Here is a 16,472-nt window from a genome sequence, read left to right on the forward strand (position 1 = left end):
TGAGTTGTAGGAGATTCTCATTTATATCGGACATTAATCCCTTATGAGGTAGGTGGTAGCCAGAGGTTGTGGGGAGAAGGAAATAGGGAATTGTTTTTCAATGGTATAAAATTTCTGTTATGCATGTTAAATAAATTCTAGAGGTTTTCTGTACAACATAGTACCTATAGTTAATAATATAGTATTGTGTTTATTAAAATATAAAGGATATATCTCATGTTAAATTTTCTTACTGCAAAGCAAACAAAAAACACACAAAAGAACACAAATAAATTGTTGGAGGTGACTATATACTTAGTACCCTGGTTGTGGTGATCGTATTATGGGTATAGGCTTATGGCATGGCCCAACTCATTAAAAGATACATTGAATGTATGCATTTTTTGTGCATCGATTATATCTCAATAAAGCTAAAAAAGTAAAAATTGAAAACTGAAGTCAAGGGAATGTTGGCCAATAATGACATGCTTTTTGCTGAAGCACTGCTTAGTTGGGTTATGAAAAATCAAAGAGCATATTGGCATCTCTTAAGAACAAGGTTATTTTAGTCTAAGTAAAATACAAATTCTACTTTGAAAAAGTACAAGGACTTCTTTCCCATCATACTGTACTGTGACACATCAACTAAAAGCATTACTTCAACTTCTGTCTGTGCTTTCATAACCCTTTTGTCATCTTCTTGGCTTTATGTCTCAAACCAATGGGACTTTTATAGGCTGATCATAGACACAGCTTCACTTTTTGAAAGGGCCACTAGCTTTCTCCATGGTGGCCTCTCCCTAGAGCAGAAGAGATAAACAATGCAGGGTGTGATGTTGCTAATTAAGCAATCTAAGATTTTGGCAAATGAACTGGAGGCACTGGTTGATTGAGAATTCCCACTGGAGCTCTAGCTCTGGGTTTGTGTCCAGGTTTTACCACTTAGATACAGAACAGTGAAGTTACTCATGAGAGGTCTTAAAGTTTCTGTCTCTTCATTTGCGTAAGGTAGATAATAAGAGACTCTAAAGAAATAATCTAAAGAATTATTGAACAATAAAATGAACTAGTTCATATACAATTATATGATTATCTCTATGTCACTGACAAGAAAATAAACTCAGAGAGGTTAATTAACTTATTTAATGTCATGTAGTTACAAAGTAACGACTGGGACTTAAATAAATAAAATTTATTTTCTTTATATGCTAATGCTGCTTATTACTTCCCATCCTGACAGAGAGAGATTTGTAGAGTCCTCCACTTAACACACATTCTTTTTTTTTTTTTTAATACTTTAAGTTCTAGGGTACATGTGCACAACGTGCAGATTTCTTACATATGTATACATGCATCATGTTGGTGTGCTGCACCCATTAACTCATCATTTATATTAGGTATATCTCCTAATGCCATCCCTCCCTCCTTCCCCCACCCCACAACAGGCCCCAGTGTGTGATATTCCCCCTCCTGTGCCCAAGTGTTCTCATTGTTCAATTCCCACCTATGAGTGAGAACATGCGGTGTTTGGTTTTTCGTCCTTGAGATAGTTAGCTGAGAATGATGGTTTCCAGCTTCATCCATGTCCCTACAAAGGACATGAACTCATCCTTTTCTATGGCTGCATAGTATTCCATGGTATACATGTGCCACATTTTCTTAATCCAGTCTATCATTGATGGACATTTGGGTTGGTTCCAAGTCTTTGCTATTGTATAGCGCCACAATAGACATACGTGTGCATGTGTCTTTATAGCAGCATGATTTATAATCCTTTGGGTATATACCCAGTAATTGGATGGCTGGGTCAAATGGTATTTCTAGTTCTAGATCCCTGAGGAATCGCCACACTCTCTTCCACAATGGTTGAACTAGTTTACAGTCCCACCAACAGTGTAAAAGTGTTCCTATTTCTCCACATCCTCTCCAGCACCTGTTGTTTCCTGACTTTTTAATGATCGTCATTCTAACTGGTATGAGATGGTATCTCATTGTGGTTTTGATTTGCATTTCTCTGATGGCCAGTGATGATGAGCATTTTTTCATGTGTCTGTTGGCTGCATAAATGTCTTCTTTTGAGAAGTGTCTGTTCACATCCTTGGCCTGCTTTTTGATGGGGTTATTTGTTTTTTTCTTGTAAGTTTATTGGAGTTCTTTGTAGATTCTGGATATTAGCCCTTTGTCAGACGAGTAGATTGCAAAAATTTTCTCCCATTTTGTGGGTTGCCTGTTCACTTTGATGGTAGTTTCTTTTGCTGTGCAGAAGCTCTTTAGTTTAATTAGATCCCATTTGTCAATTTTGGCTTTTGTTGCCATTGCTTTTGGTGTTTTAGATGTGAAGTCCTTGCCCATGACTATGTCCTGAATGGTATTGCCTAGGTTTTCTTCCAGGGTTTTTATGGTTTTAGGTCTAACATTTAAGTCTTTAAGCCATCTTGAATTAATTTTTGTATAAGGTTAACACACATTCTTACCTTCATATTAATCTGTCCTAATTCCTACTATTTCTACCTAAATAATTCCTTTGGGTTATGACATTTGACTCCAGAAATCAAACTGTGAATCCGAAAACTCCTACACTAATCCATCAACACTTACAGATATCTTAGGATAAATTGTATGGTTATATAGTCTGTCACTTGACTGCAAAAATCTCTTACAAGATATTCATTCAGTTAGCCATGTACTAAATTGAGGAAGTATGCATCAGTTTAGGTCTAAGCTCTGTTATTAAAATTGCCTGAAAATTAGTACATATGATAATTAAAGAGATATAAATAATTGTGTAAATTGTATTAAATCATTTTTTGTAGAAGGTAAACAATTAGAAGTTTCATATTTGAAAGATTAAAAATGATATTAGACAAGAAATATTCATATTAAGAATTATGGCCAGGCGCAGTGGCTCACACCTGTAATCCCGTCACTTTTGGAGGTCAAGGCGGGTGGATCACATGAGGCCAGGAGTTTGAAACCAGCCTGGCCAACATGGTGAAACCCCCTCTCTACTAAAAATACAAAAATTAGTTGAGTGTGGTGGCGCACACACACCTGTAATCCCAGCTCCTCGAGAGGCTGAGGCAGGAGAATCACTTGAACCTGGGAGGTGTAGGTTGCAGTGAGCCAAGGTTGTGCCACTGCACTCCAGCCTGGGCAATACAGCAAGACTCTGTCTAAACACATACATACATATATATTAGGGCTAGGTGGAGTGTCTCATTCCTGTAATCCCAGCATTTTGGGAGACCAAAAAGGGAGGACCCCTTGAGCTTAGGAGTTTGACATCAGCCTGGGCAACATACTGAAACCTATCTCTACAAAAAAAAATAATAAGCCAGGTGTGGTGGCATGTACTTGTAGTCCCAGCTACTTGGGAGGCTGAAGCAGGAAGATCACGTGAGCTCAGGAGTTTGAGGCTGCAGTGAACTATGATCATGCCATTGCACCCAAGCCAGGGTGACAGGGTGAGACCTTGTCTCTACAAATAAATAAATAATACATAAAATATTCTCTACAGAGTGACCTTTGAATTCTCTACTATCTTTGGATCCTGCACTTCAATACATGAGTTTTTATTTATTAAGAGTTAATATTTTTTGAACCTATATTTCCAAATTGACATAGGGAAAAAACTATTTTAACATTGAATAAGACCTTTGACTATATGACCTGAGTCAAATATTCCATCTCTCACATTTTATTAAAGCATTTACTTCAAAGTCATATTTTCTTGGATTTATTCTAAAAGGTAAAAAATTTTGTCATTCAACAAACTTTGAGTATCTATCATTTACTAGGCATTAAGCTGAAAGAATTGGACACCGTACCTGACCTTAAGGTAATAGGAGCCTAGGACTGCAGTTGGAAAACTTTCCCCTAAAAGACCAAATAGTAAATATTATAGGTTTGCAGGTCACACGGTCTTTGTCGCAACGCAACTACTCACCTCTGCCACTGTACCCTAAAAGCAGACATAGATAATACGCCAGCGAGCATGACTATATTTCAATAAAATTTGATTTACAAAAATAGGTAGTGGACTAGTGGACCATAGTTTGGCGATCTAGGGATGAAGCAAGACTGTTAATCACAATACAAGAATTGCTATGACAGAGGGAGACCCAAGTACCTCAGGAGCTCAGATAAAGGACATCCAGACTTTGCCTTTGTAAATGGGTCTGTGAAGAATCTGGAGTAAGCAGGAAAAAGGGAAGGAAGGAAATTAGAGAAATTATCAAGCAAGTTTTCTCAGAGAAGATTATGGCTGAATTTTATCTTAAAAATATGGAGCAATTCACAAGGAGGCCACGCTAACATCTATTTCATGTTAAGAATAGAGGCTATTGTAAATCTTGTTACCTCAGCCTAAACCAAAGTTTCCAAACTATGTAGTATGGAATTCCTCAATACATTAATAGATATTCCCGAATAAAGGAGTTACCTGGCTGAGTAAGTTTGAAAAATACTCTTTTCCTTCTTCAATTAGCTTTCTCAGTGTTTTAAAATTTCTTTTAGCAAATGAAGACTTTAATAAGTCATGTAGTAAAGAGGATTTTTCAAATTTTTATAACTCAGAATTTTAAAATTTATTTATGGAGCCCTTCTCTTGATGTGGAATACCCATTAATGTATTTCAGAAATAGTATTTTGAATATTGTGGTTTTCAAGACAGTCATAAACTAAGGATTAAGAGTCCTAGACCCATTTGTCTGTCCATACGTAGGCAGCAAGGTTTCAGAAGCACTTTAAACAGATGGCTTCTCATCATAGGAGTGTCCTGGGCAACAGGTGTCCAGCCACTGGGAGATGAGAATTTGAGCAAGACTCAGTTACCAGGGGTTTTGAAGTTTCAAGCAGAACAAATAGCAAACTCACTTGCTGAACTGGGAAAATTATGAAATTATAAAGTGAGACAGTATTGCTCCCAAAGGGCATTTGCTTGTCACAAGGATCAGGAATGCTATTGGTATTTCATGGGTAGAAATGAGAGATGATAAACGTTCTGCAGTACATAGGCCAGCCCTGCACACTGAAGATGTGTGCTGTCCCAAATGCCAATAGAGCTCCATGGAGAAACACTGTTGAAGAACAAGGAGTGAGGGATCACCTCCCAAGTTTCAGAAGACTGGGAAGAAAATTGGGGATAAACCTTATAGGCACATCACCATTAGTGCAGCCATTAAATATTTAAAAGGTCATACATTCCTTTTTCATTTTTAACAACCAGATGTAATTTATTTAATTCCATAAAAATATATAAGATTTTATTTTTGATGCAGGCATATGCAATTGTAAAACTTACAGAGCAAAGATCAGGTGCAGTGTGATCTTTTGAATAAGCCATTGCATCAGATGCTATTAAGCATTTCAGAGGCAATTTAATAAAGTGTGTGATTAATGCCTCACTTCCTGATGGTCATTCTGACAGGAGCACCAGAGTAACCTGAGTGCTGATTTCAAACCTAGCCCTTCAGTGAGTTTTTTAAAAGGCTACTGTAACAGCCTTTTATAAGAAAACTCTGTCAATAAATGTTTCTCTTCTGAATTCGTCTCGAGTAAATAGCCTCAAGGAAATATTCCTGTGGTTCCTGAAAAATAACAAGCAGAAGATCCTTTACACAGACCAGGGTAATCATAAATATGGCACCTTTTTTGAAATATAAGATGTGCTCCCTCCTCTGGGCTGATGAAGCTGCTGTCAGGGCACAATGGGTGGCATACAGAGAGTGAATGGGCTGAATTTCAGCCCTCACTCAGGCCCCCTGCAGGTGCCTTTGTACGTTTGCAAACTGTGTAATCCTGTCTAGTGACCCTGGGTCAGAACCACTGTTGCTTCACTGCATTTGGCTTTATTGCATATAGTCCTTCAATCTGAATGTTTTAAGTACCTACTACACGGCATGCTCTATATTAAGTATAGCATTACACAAGCTAAATGACATGTTTCCTTAATTGAGTGCTTACCCTACAGCAGCCCCTTGGCCAAATATTTCATATTTATTAATAATAACAACAACTCCATGAGCTAAGTTTTATTGTTTTAATTTTCCAACTAAGGAAGCTTCTCGGCTTTAAGTATCTTGCCCATAGTTACACAGCTAGGAAGGGAAGGGTGCTGGGATTCAAAGCCTTTTTTTCCCCCTGATTCTAAGTTTCCTGTTACTATTTACTACAAAAGTAGGGCTTTCAATGAATTTATTTATTAGAGAGGAGACAAATATACCAACAGATGGTTACAATACAAGTGTAAGTGCTATTCAGGTGGGATGCCTACTTAGATGTAGAGAGAAAGTTGTCAGGGGCCAATTTCCAGAAGAGGTTGTCCTTGAGTTTTGAAGAAGTTTCTACAAACATATGGGAATCCAGAGGTTAATAAACCAGAATGCAGGCTGAAAAACTTGGCTACACTTCAGAAAATAAGCTGGAATAGGTTTGTGTGTTTTAGTGATTAAGTTATCATATACCAAATGAAAATAATTGACTGGTAAGGCTATCAATCTTACTGCACATTAAAATTATCTGAGTAGAAGAACAACATAACTGAACTTCGAAGACATTATACTGGAAGAACTAAGCAGACACAAACGGACAAATATTGTGATTCTACTTCTAAGGGATACCTGCCATAGTCAAATTCATAGAGAGAGAAAGTAGACTAGTGGTTGACAGGGGCTAGTTATTCTTTAACAGGTACACAATTTCAGCTGGTAATGTTGAAAAAGTTCTGGAGACAGATAGTGGTGATGGTTGCACAACAATATGAATATTCTTAATGCCATTTAGCTGTATACTTAAAAATGTTAAGACAGTACATTTTACGTTACGTATATTCTACAACAATTAACAAAATAGAGTGATTTCTTGGAACCTACCCTATGACCTCTTGAATCAGGGTATCTAATGACTTTACGGTTCGGAAACAATTGGCCCAGGACATTTTGACCAAAGATCTGTTGTAAGAATCTGCTAAACTGAATTACATTAAAATGGAATCTGAAAGTTCATAGTTAGATATAGCGTAGTTTTAGAAGACGGTTTTAAAGACAACAGTTTTAGGATTTTTGTTGCTTTCATAACTGATATTTGTGTAGTGATTTAATTTTAAATGTATTCTCATATGTTATTTTATGGCAGCTATCTGGTATTGCTTGGCCTAACTTATTATTTGTATGTTAGAGATGAGAACACTGAGTTTCAGTGAGCTAAAGTGTTGCCTTTCTGTTACACATGCTGCTATAGTTACGATGATAAGGAAGATGCCTAACTGATGAGAATAGAACTCTTGTCTAAATGAGAATTATAGGGATAATAGAGAAAGTTCATAGATTTCTTTTTTAAATCATTTAAAAATTGTTATATTTGCTGCCACATTAAATTAATCATCTGGACTGAGACTTATTGAATGAATGAAGAGGTGTCAAAGAATTGAGTTTCCATGAGAAAAGGCATAAAGCTTAAGGCTTAGGTAGAGAAGGGCAGTGTTTGGCTGTTGTTCTTAGCAAGAGCAGGACAGAACTGGATGAGTAGTGAAGATGACAAAAGGTTCCTCTTTAGAGCCCTGTCCTTGAACTTTTCAGTTTCTTCTGGGTGTGTCCCTTTCCTCGGGGGGAATCAAGAGAATGTGTGTTACTCAACCCCTTCTAGAGCAAGAATCAGGACCTTGGGATTTCTTGCCCTCATGTTCCTGAGCTCACTTCCAGTATCTACATGGGCCTGTTTCCCAGGCTTTTTCTTCCTGCCCTGTCATTTTGCCCAACCCATGTCTGAGCATTGGCCAAAAGGCCACGGTTTATGTGTGTTTGGAGTGGACTGATTGTGGTAGACAAAGCTTGGTTGCACAGGGAACCAGGGTCCTGAAAATGCTAGGGATGCATCTGTAGGGCAGTTTATCCAAATATAAATTGTTAAAAATATCTTCCCTATATTGTTCTCTTTTTCCTTTCCCAAGCATGTTGTTAAGCTCTTTCTGTCTACTGGTCTCAGGGTTTTTGGTCAATACCAGAAGCGTCTAGAAGATAAGGTGCTTCTTATGTATTTTTAAAGCCTAGATTCATTGGAATCTAAGAGTGTCTGGAGTCAAATGGAGAAAGACAAGGACCTTGGAGACATTTCCCCAAGAGTGGGTTTCTCTGCATGCAATTGCCTAGAGAGGTTGACCTGAAGCACCAGAGTTCCCAGCCTGACAGAGGTTCCCTTTCTTCTCTGTGCACACAAAAGCAGAGAGCCATTGGACTCCAAGGGCCCCTTGTGACATTGATAGCAGGGAAGTTAACAATTTTGCTCCCCACCTTTTGGACATGACATGCTTCCTAGATTCAGGTATGACCTTGAGGAAGAGCTAAACAATGAATGTGACTTAATATCTTCCTGAAAAAGAAAGGCTTGTACTCCAAATCAAACACATATGATTTGATTTTAAAAATGAAGAATAGGATATTTCCAGCACTCTTTGAGTCTAGACTGAGGTTCATATCTGATGTAATAGAAATTTGTTTTGATTACTGAAGGTCTTAAATAATAACAGCATTCAGAACATTTTGCATATACTGTATCATAATTGTGGTAGCTGCTGAACTTTATTAAGCATTTATTATGTGCCAGGCACCTTCTTAAAATGTTATACCTACTATTTTTCTTGTGTTGGCCACAATTCTGTGCAGAAGGCGATATCATCTTATTTTTAAGCTAAAGAATCTGAGGCCTGGCATGGTGGCTCATGCCTTAATCCCAATACTTTGGGAGGTTGAGGCAGAAGGATCACTTGAGGCCAGGTGTTCGAGACAAGCCTGGGTTACATAGTGAGATCCTGCCTCTACAAAAAAATAAAATAAAAATTAGCCAAGTGTGGTGCAATGTGCCTGTAGTCCTACCTACTCAGGAGGCTAAGCTTAGGTGACAGAGCAAGATCCTATCTCTAAAAAAAAAAAAAAGAATCTGAGATGCAGAGAGGTTACATAACTGGCCAAAAGCATAGTTACTAATTAGCAGCAGAGCCTAACTTAACCTGATTTCTTTTGATTCTAAAACTCATATGCTTACCCAGTATACAATTCTCCAGTATAAGGAGTTTAAACTTTTATCACATATATGATAAAAATACAGTAAATTTTTATCTCTAGAGTGGTTTGCTTTATTTAAAGTATTTTTATGTGAAAAAAATTTGAATGCTCCTAATCTGGCAAGATAATAGTCAGCTATTAATAGGTTGTGGCCATTGTGTGATAAGGGCTAAACATTACTAAAAGAAAATAAATCTGGCAGTAATGTGTAAAGTAGATTGAAGTCAGATGTGGGACAAGAAACTGAGAGAAGAAAGACCAGTTATAAGACAATTGCATAATAGACTGAACCAGGATAAATGCCAAATCATCCAATTAAGGGAGAAAAGTATATTTGGTGCAGAAAATGTCTGATAAGCTTGCTAAGGGGAATAATTAGGTAGCTATAAGGTTGAGGACCTTTAATCCTTCATCAATACGGATTGATTTTTTTAGTAAGTCAGGGATGTCTGCTTTTATTCTTTTATCCTGTAAGGAAGTCACTGGCACAGAAATAAACAATACTTGTCAATGTTGGTGGCACTAATTTGATGCAGAGATGATTTCTTATAAGAGAATCAGAAGGCTACTCTTCTCCATATGCTTCCCGGAGACAATTAATATAACTCCGTATGCTTCTTCCTAGGTAGAGGACATTGTTGAACTATTTGCAGATTTCTGTTTGTTCAGATGTTTTGGCTTATAAATATGGGGCTAAATCTGATATTCTTTGGTTATATTATATTTTAAAACTATAATCTTTTGAAAATATCAAACCCTTTACTACTAAGTTAGAAAATAACTTGCTTGTTGAATATTTAAAAATTAAATTGTTTTTATTGGTTCCTTTCAACCACAAGGAGCCATCCTTGTCTCTTCTCTTCTCTTTCGTTCCACATTCAGTCTACTAGGAAATCATGTTGCTTCTACTTTCAAAATATAACACAGCCCAGCTGCTCCTCATCTCCTCCTTTGCTTCCACACTGTCCAGCCCTCCATCCTCTGTCATGCAGTAGACTCTTATCTGGTCTACCAGCATCCCCTTTTACTACTTTACAGTTTATTCTCCCTAAAACTGGCAGAAGGATTTTTTTTTTTCATATGTAAGTAAGATAAGTCACACCTAGGCTGAAAATCCTGCAATGGCTCTACATTTCACCCAGAATAAAGCTAAGTTCTTACAATGATCTATAAGCCCCTTTGTGACCTGCCCCCACCCTTACCTCTTGATGTCTACTAATCTTCCTCTTTTCCCCAGTTCACTGAAGTCTAGACACTCTGACCTCTTTGCTACTCCTGGAATCTACCAGGCACTTGAAAACCCTTGGCTCACTCTGTTCGTTCTGCCTGGATGCTCTTCCCCAGAATCCAGTTATCTATCTCCCTGACCTTTCTCAGGTTTCTGCTCAGATCTTGCCTTTAAAGTGAGGACATCCTGGTTACCCTGTTTAATCTTGTAACTTGCCCCTCTTTCCATTGTAATAACTGCTACCCTGTTCATCTTTAAATCATATAAAATTCTGTAGCCATTATCTAATGCAACTCTATGATATAGATGTATATTTAAAATATGTATAATATACATTATTTGTTATATTTATTCTTTATTTTCTATTTCCTTGATGAATAGGCTGAAATCTTTTCTTTGGTACACTGATGAATCCTAAATACCTAAAACAATTTCTGGCTCATGAGTTACTCAATAAGTTTTGATGAAGAAACAAATTAATTAATTAAACAATATTTTTTCCAATATTAAAAAAAATTTTTGGCCGGGCATAGTGGCTCATGCCTGTAACTCCAACATTTTGGGAGGCAAAGGAGGGAGGATCACTTGAAGCCAGGTGTTTGAGACCAGCCTGGGCAACATGGCGAGACCCTGCCTCTTCAGAAAACTGGTGGCACACATCTGTAGTCCTAGCTACTCAGGAGGCTGAGGCAAGAGACTTGCTGGAGCCCAGGAGGTTAAAGCTGTGATCTGCAGTGAATTATGATCATACCACTACATGACAGCATTGGTGACACAGCAAAACTCTGTCTCTGAAAAAGAAATACTATTTTTTTCTTTAAATGGGCCCATTCAGATGCATTTTATCTACTTATAACCATAATTGTGCACTTTATATTTTTGGTATTATGAGAATATATTTACAAAATAGAAAGTTTGAAAATATAAGAAAGTAGTGAGAGAGAAAAAACATAAGACAAATACTAATTCCACCTAACACAATATCTGTTAACCTTTTGATTTTTTCCTGCAAAGCTCTATTCACAGTTGTAAGAAGTTTCTGTAAAATGTAATAATTCCATTGTATACATAACTTTTAGGATCTTCTCTTAATATTATCTTGTAGGTACTCCATGTTTTACATATTTTTCATCAATACATCAATTTTAATCACTGTGTCCGTGATTCTTCAACTTAGGTTGGTTATATCTGTTAGTATTTACTGCATTTGGAATTAAAAATGAAAATATTTGAAAAATATTTATTCACTAATTCATTTGGAAACCTCAATAATAAACATATTATATTGTAACACAAAGTCTATTTTTTAATTAAAATAACCATATTTTCCCAAATCAAAAAAAAAATAAAATAGGAGTTTAAGTTTACAATTATACATCCCAGCACTTTGGAAGACCGAGGAGAGTGGATCACTTGAAGTCAGGAGTTCAAGACCAGCCTGACCAACATAGTGAAATCCTCATCTCTACTAAAAATACAAAAAATTGGCCAGCTCATGCCTGTAGTCCTAGCTACTTAGGAGGCTGAGGCAGGAGAATCTCTTGAACTTGGGAGTCAGAGGTTGCAGTGAGCCCAGATCCCACCATTGCACCCCAGCTTGGGTGACAGCGTGAGACTCAAAAAAAAAAAAAATTATGCAAATTTCTCAATATCTAACTATCGAACTTGATAAAAGACTGGATTCTCATATTGATATGGTTTGGATGTGTGGCCCCCTCCAAATCTCATACTGAAATGCAATCCTCAGTGTTAGAGGTGGAACTGAGTGGGAGGTGTTGGATCATGGGGTTGGATCCATCATGAGTGGGTTAGTGCCATGCCCTTGGTGATGAGTGGGTTCTCACTCTATTAATTCTCATGAAAGCTGGTTGTTTAAAAGAGCCTGGCACCTCTCTTACTCTCTGTCTCACCATGCTACGTGCCTGATCCTTTATTGTCTTCCACCATATTTTAAGTTTCCTGAGGCCTTCACTGAAAGCCAAGTAGATGCTGGTGCCATGCTTTTACAGCCTGCAGAATCATTAGCCCAAAGAAACTTCTTTTCTTTGTAAATTACCCAGCCTTAGGTATTCTATTATAGCAATGCAAAACAGACTAACACATATCTCTTCTTCTGCATTCGATCTGTTGAATTTATGTGGTTGAGGTTGAAATATATGAAGAAAATACAACCTCACAGATACATGTAGTAACAAAAGGGAGGCTTACACTAATAGCGTTTCAAGATAATGTGTACATACTTTTTTGTGATTTCATACTTCATTAACATCCAACAAGAGGCAGTTTCTTAAAGGTTAGTTGCAATATGGAATCTGAAACTATAGCAATAAACTTTTCATACTCTATTATAACATTAAAATCCATTGATCCACGTTATAATTTGAATGACTCATTTACCAATGTGTGACTTTTATAACATTATGCTTTGGTCATTTGGAAATCATTGGCTCACTGAGTTATGCAAAATTTCCAATATAAAAAAATCATATTTCTTAATGTCATATTTCTTAACTACTGATCTTATCAGAAAAACTCTTCAAGTATTAGAAAGCTTTTATGCTCACAGTGGCAGATAAAAGTTTTCTGAAGTTTTAATTTTCGGTTGAAAGTTTGAAATTTATCATAGGCAAAAACCACTGTCTGTTATTGCCCTTTAAGTGATGGGCTTAACTTTGTTCGTTTTGAAAAACAGTCTGCCAAAACCCGTAATTTTTAAAAATCATTTTCTGGTAAAAAATGATGTTCCATGAGAAAAGTGGCTAACTCGACCTGTAACTCCAACAACCATTCAAATGATTTTCCTTGAGACAACTATTATACTTCAATATTTTGTCACACACACAATATCAAAAACATGTATACAAAATTAAATTTAAAGATTTAAATTTAATAAAATTAATAACTTTTACTATTTCAGGAAGAATTTCATACTTTAAAGTAAAACTGGCATGCTATTTATCTTTTTCTATGGTGAGTGTGTGGTAAATAAGAAAATAACAACTAGTATAGTTTGGTGTTACTGCTTTGATTTGTACTGAGAGCCACCATCACTTTTGCACCGTCAACGCAAATGTCAACACAGTTATTCCAGGATAAGCCTTAAGAGTCAAAAAGTTATTCAAGTCCATCTTTTAAAAAGTTATTCAACACTGAATAGCACAGTTACCACTTGTGTTTGTTGTCACATATTCATGTAAATGATAATTTCTTTGATGATTAGTTTGTTCTGGTACTAGAAGAATAGAAGCAAAACAGCAAAACCAGCCATGTCTGTAGCTTCATTCATTTGTAAAGCAGAAGTACAATTGTGCAGACAGGATCTTAACTGAGTCTTTGTTTTGAAGCTAAGCTTTTACTTCCAGCAAGGTACCATACCGTTTGAAAGACTCAGTGCAATAATTTCTTTTACTGACTTTGCATCCAGCACACATTCAACAAAGCCAGCTTTACAGGGTTTCATTTGTCTCTTAATTATTGTGTGATCTTCTCTAGTGAATGCAATATGGTAACTGACTTGTAAGATGCTTGACTGATTTTCAGTTTTAAGTTGAAAAGCTATACAAAACACTTTTCTTTTAGAAAATGCATCATTTCTACATTTTAAAAACTCAATTTCTTTTTCTTTAAAGTCTGAATGATTTGTCTCAAAATGGTGTCACAACTTAACTGGCATGATAATCTTTCCAAAAATGTTTTATAACATAATAAGGGAAATTATTATCTATACTAAGAGAGAAAGATAGCTTTCATCTTATTTGTATTTCTTATTTATAGTGTTTCCAAGTTTCTTTGGATTCTCTATCTTCCATGAGTCAGGAACTCTCTGATGTGACATTTAAAAAATATCATTGATAAATAATAATTACACATACTTATGGAGTACATGTGATATTTTGATGCATTTTTATATTTTCCAAGTGTCTTTGGACTTAAAGATTGACTGCTGTGACTTGAGAATGTGAGTCTTTTAATCACTCTTTCAAAGTGATAATCTATTCTTAAATTAAGAAAAATATAGCTTTTCTGAGGATCCGGCAAGATGGCAGAAGTAGAGCAGAAGAAGAAGCGGACCTTCCGCAAGTTCACTTACTGCGGCGTGGACCTGGACCAGCTGCTGGACATGTCCTATGACCAGCTGATGCAGCTGTACAGTGCGCGCCAGCGGCGGCAGCTGAACCCGGGCCTGCCGCGGAAGCAGCACGCCCTGCTGAAGCGCCTGCGCAAGGCCAAGAAGGAGGCGCCGCCCACGGAGAAGCCGGAAGTGGTGAAGACGCACCTGCGGGACATGATCATCCTGCCCGAGATGGTGGGCAGCATGGTGGGCGTCTACAACGGCAAGACCTTCAACCAGGTGGAGATCAAGCCCGAGATGATCGGCCACTACCTGGGCGAGTTCTCCATCACCTACAAGCCGGTAAAGCACGGCCGGCCTGGCATCGGGGCCACCCACTCCTCCCGCTTCATCCCTCTCAAGTAGTGGCTCAGCTAATAAAGGCGCACATGGTTCCAAAAAATAAAAAAAGAAAAAAAGAAAAAGAAAAATGTAACATAAACTTTTATTTTTATTTTTATTTTTTGAGACGGAGTTTTGCTCTTGTTGCCCAGGCTGGAGAGTGCAATGGCGTGATCTCGGCTCACCGCAACTTCCGCCTCCCGGGTTCAAGCAATTGTCCTGCCTCAGCTTCCCAAAGCTGGGATTACAGGCATGTGCCATCACGCCCAGCTAATTTTGTATTTTTAGTAGAAACGGAGTTTCTCCATGTTGGTCAGGCTGGTCTCGAACTCCCGACCTCAGGTGATCCACCTGCTTCGGCCTCCCAAAGTGCTGGGATTACAGGTGTGAGCCACCACAGCCAGGCTTAAACTTTCTTTTATTAACTTCTTAATAAGTACTATACAATTCTAAAATTATAAGTAAGATAAAATTTTAAAAGTTATAAATGTTTTAAAAATATGTAAAACTGTTATTGAAAAATAAGGTATCCAAATGTATTTACTTGTTGTTTTTCTACTCAGGCACACAGAAAACTTAAGAATTTCAAAAGAATGATCTAGTGGATGATGATAATAAGGTTACAGAGATTATACCAGGTGTAATGACTAGTAAGAGCACAGTAGAAGTACTAATAGCATAATAATTTCTGTAAACACCACACCTATCATAAACCTACTGCCTTAAAAATTTTAGGAGACCCAAGAACAAACAAGCATGCATTCCATTAGTCATTAAAGTGATAATATCATTCTATGTCAGGTGATCTCTGGAGAATTCTATTGTGTACATGTGAAAGAATAAGTGAAAAAAGCAAACTCCAATTTAGGGAAATAGTTTTGACCTTTGAAGACCCATATAAAAGGGTCACAGGAAATCCCTGGGTTCCCAGACCACATTTTGAGAACTCCTGCTGCATATAATTATGTTATTCTATATGTGCTCCCAATTTTTGTTTTTATTGACACATGCTTTAATAAAATTATTTGTACTTAGGTTTTCCCCCTCTTAGCTATTGTTTTCATGCAATAGGTTACCATAAATAAAATTACTAAGATGAATTAAGAAAATGGGACATCTACTAATACAGCTGTCCTAATCTCTTCAAAATGTCAGTGTCATATGGGCAAAGGTGTGAGGATTGTCATAAAAATGAGAGACTATGGAGAGGAATAACAGCCAAAAGCAGTGTTCAGATTTTGACTGGACTTGGTTTGGAAACAAAACAACAAAAAACAATTGATAAAGACACTTTTGGACAATAGGTAATATTTGAATGTGGAATAAATACTAGATGATAGTATAGATTTATAGTTAATTTTGTTAGGCATGATCATGGTATTAAGGCTATTTACTTAGGAGAATGTTTCTATTTTTAGGATGTGTATGCTGAAGTATTGAAATTGTTTCATATTGGCAACTTACCGTCAAATGTTTCTTTCAAAAATAACTATATATCCATTAATCTATGCACACACATAGAAGAATACATGGACTGAGAGTAGATAAATAAAAAATGATACATGTTAATAGTTGTGATTCTGTGTGTTGGGGATAGAGGTGATCTTTATTATTCCAGACTTTCAATTTATTTGACATTCTTTAAAATAAAATGTTTGGAAATAAATGAAGTCACTAAATCAAATGTTACTAATATTATTTATTTATTTCCATATCACTCTCTAAAAGAATAAAGTGTTGTTTTGAAAGGCAT

The 16,472-nt window shown here is 36.8% G+C and overlaps 1 protein-coding gene and 1 pseudogene across 3 annotated transcripts in view; both read left to right on the forward strand.

Annotated features, from left to right (window-relative positions):
• Nucleotides 1-16,472, forward strand: part of PRKG1 (protein kinase cGMP-dependent 1) — a 1,320,572-nt gene that overhangs the window by 910,555 nt on the left and 393,545 nt on the right. The window lies entirely within an intron of this gene.
• LOC100598947 lies at nt 14,282-14,780 on the forward strand (annotated as a pseudogene). Its single transcript, XR_001115450.2, has one exon. The product of XR_001115450.2 is annotated as a 40S ribosomal protein S15 pseudogene (transcript).

The sequence above is a fragment of the Nomascus leucogenys genome, chromosome 3 (genome assembly GCF_006542625.1).
Source record: "Nomascus leucogenys isolate Asia chromosome 3, Asia_NLE_v1, whole genome shotgun sequence".
NCBI lineage: Eukaryota > Metazoa > Chordata > Mammalia > Primates > Hylobatidae > Nomascus > Nomascus leucogenys.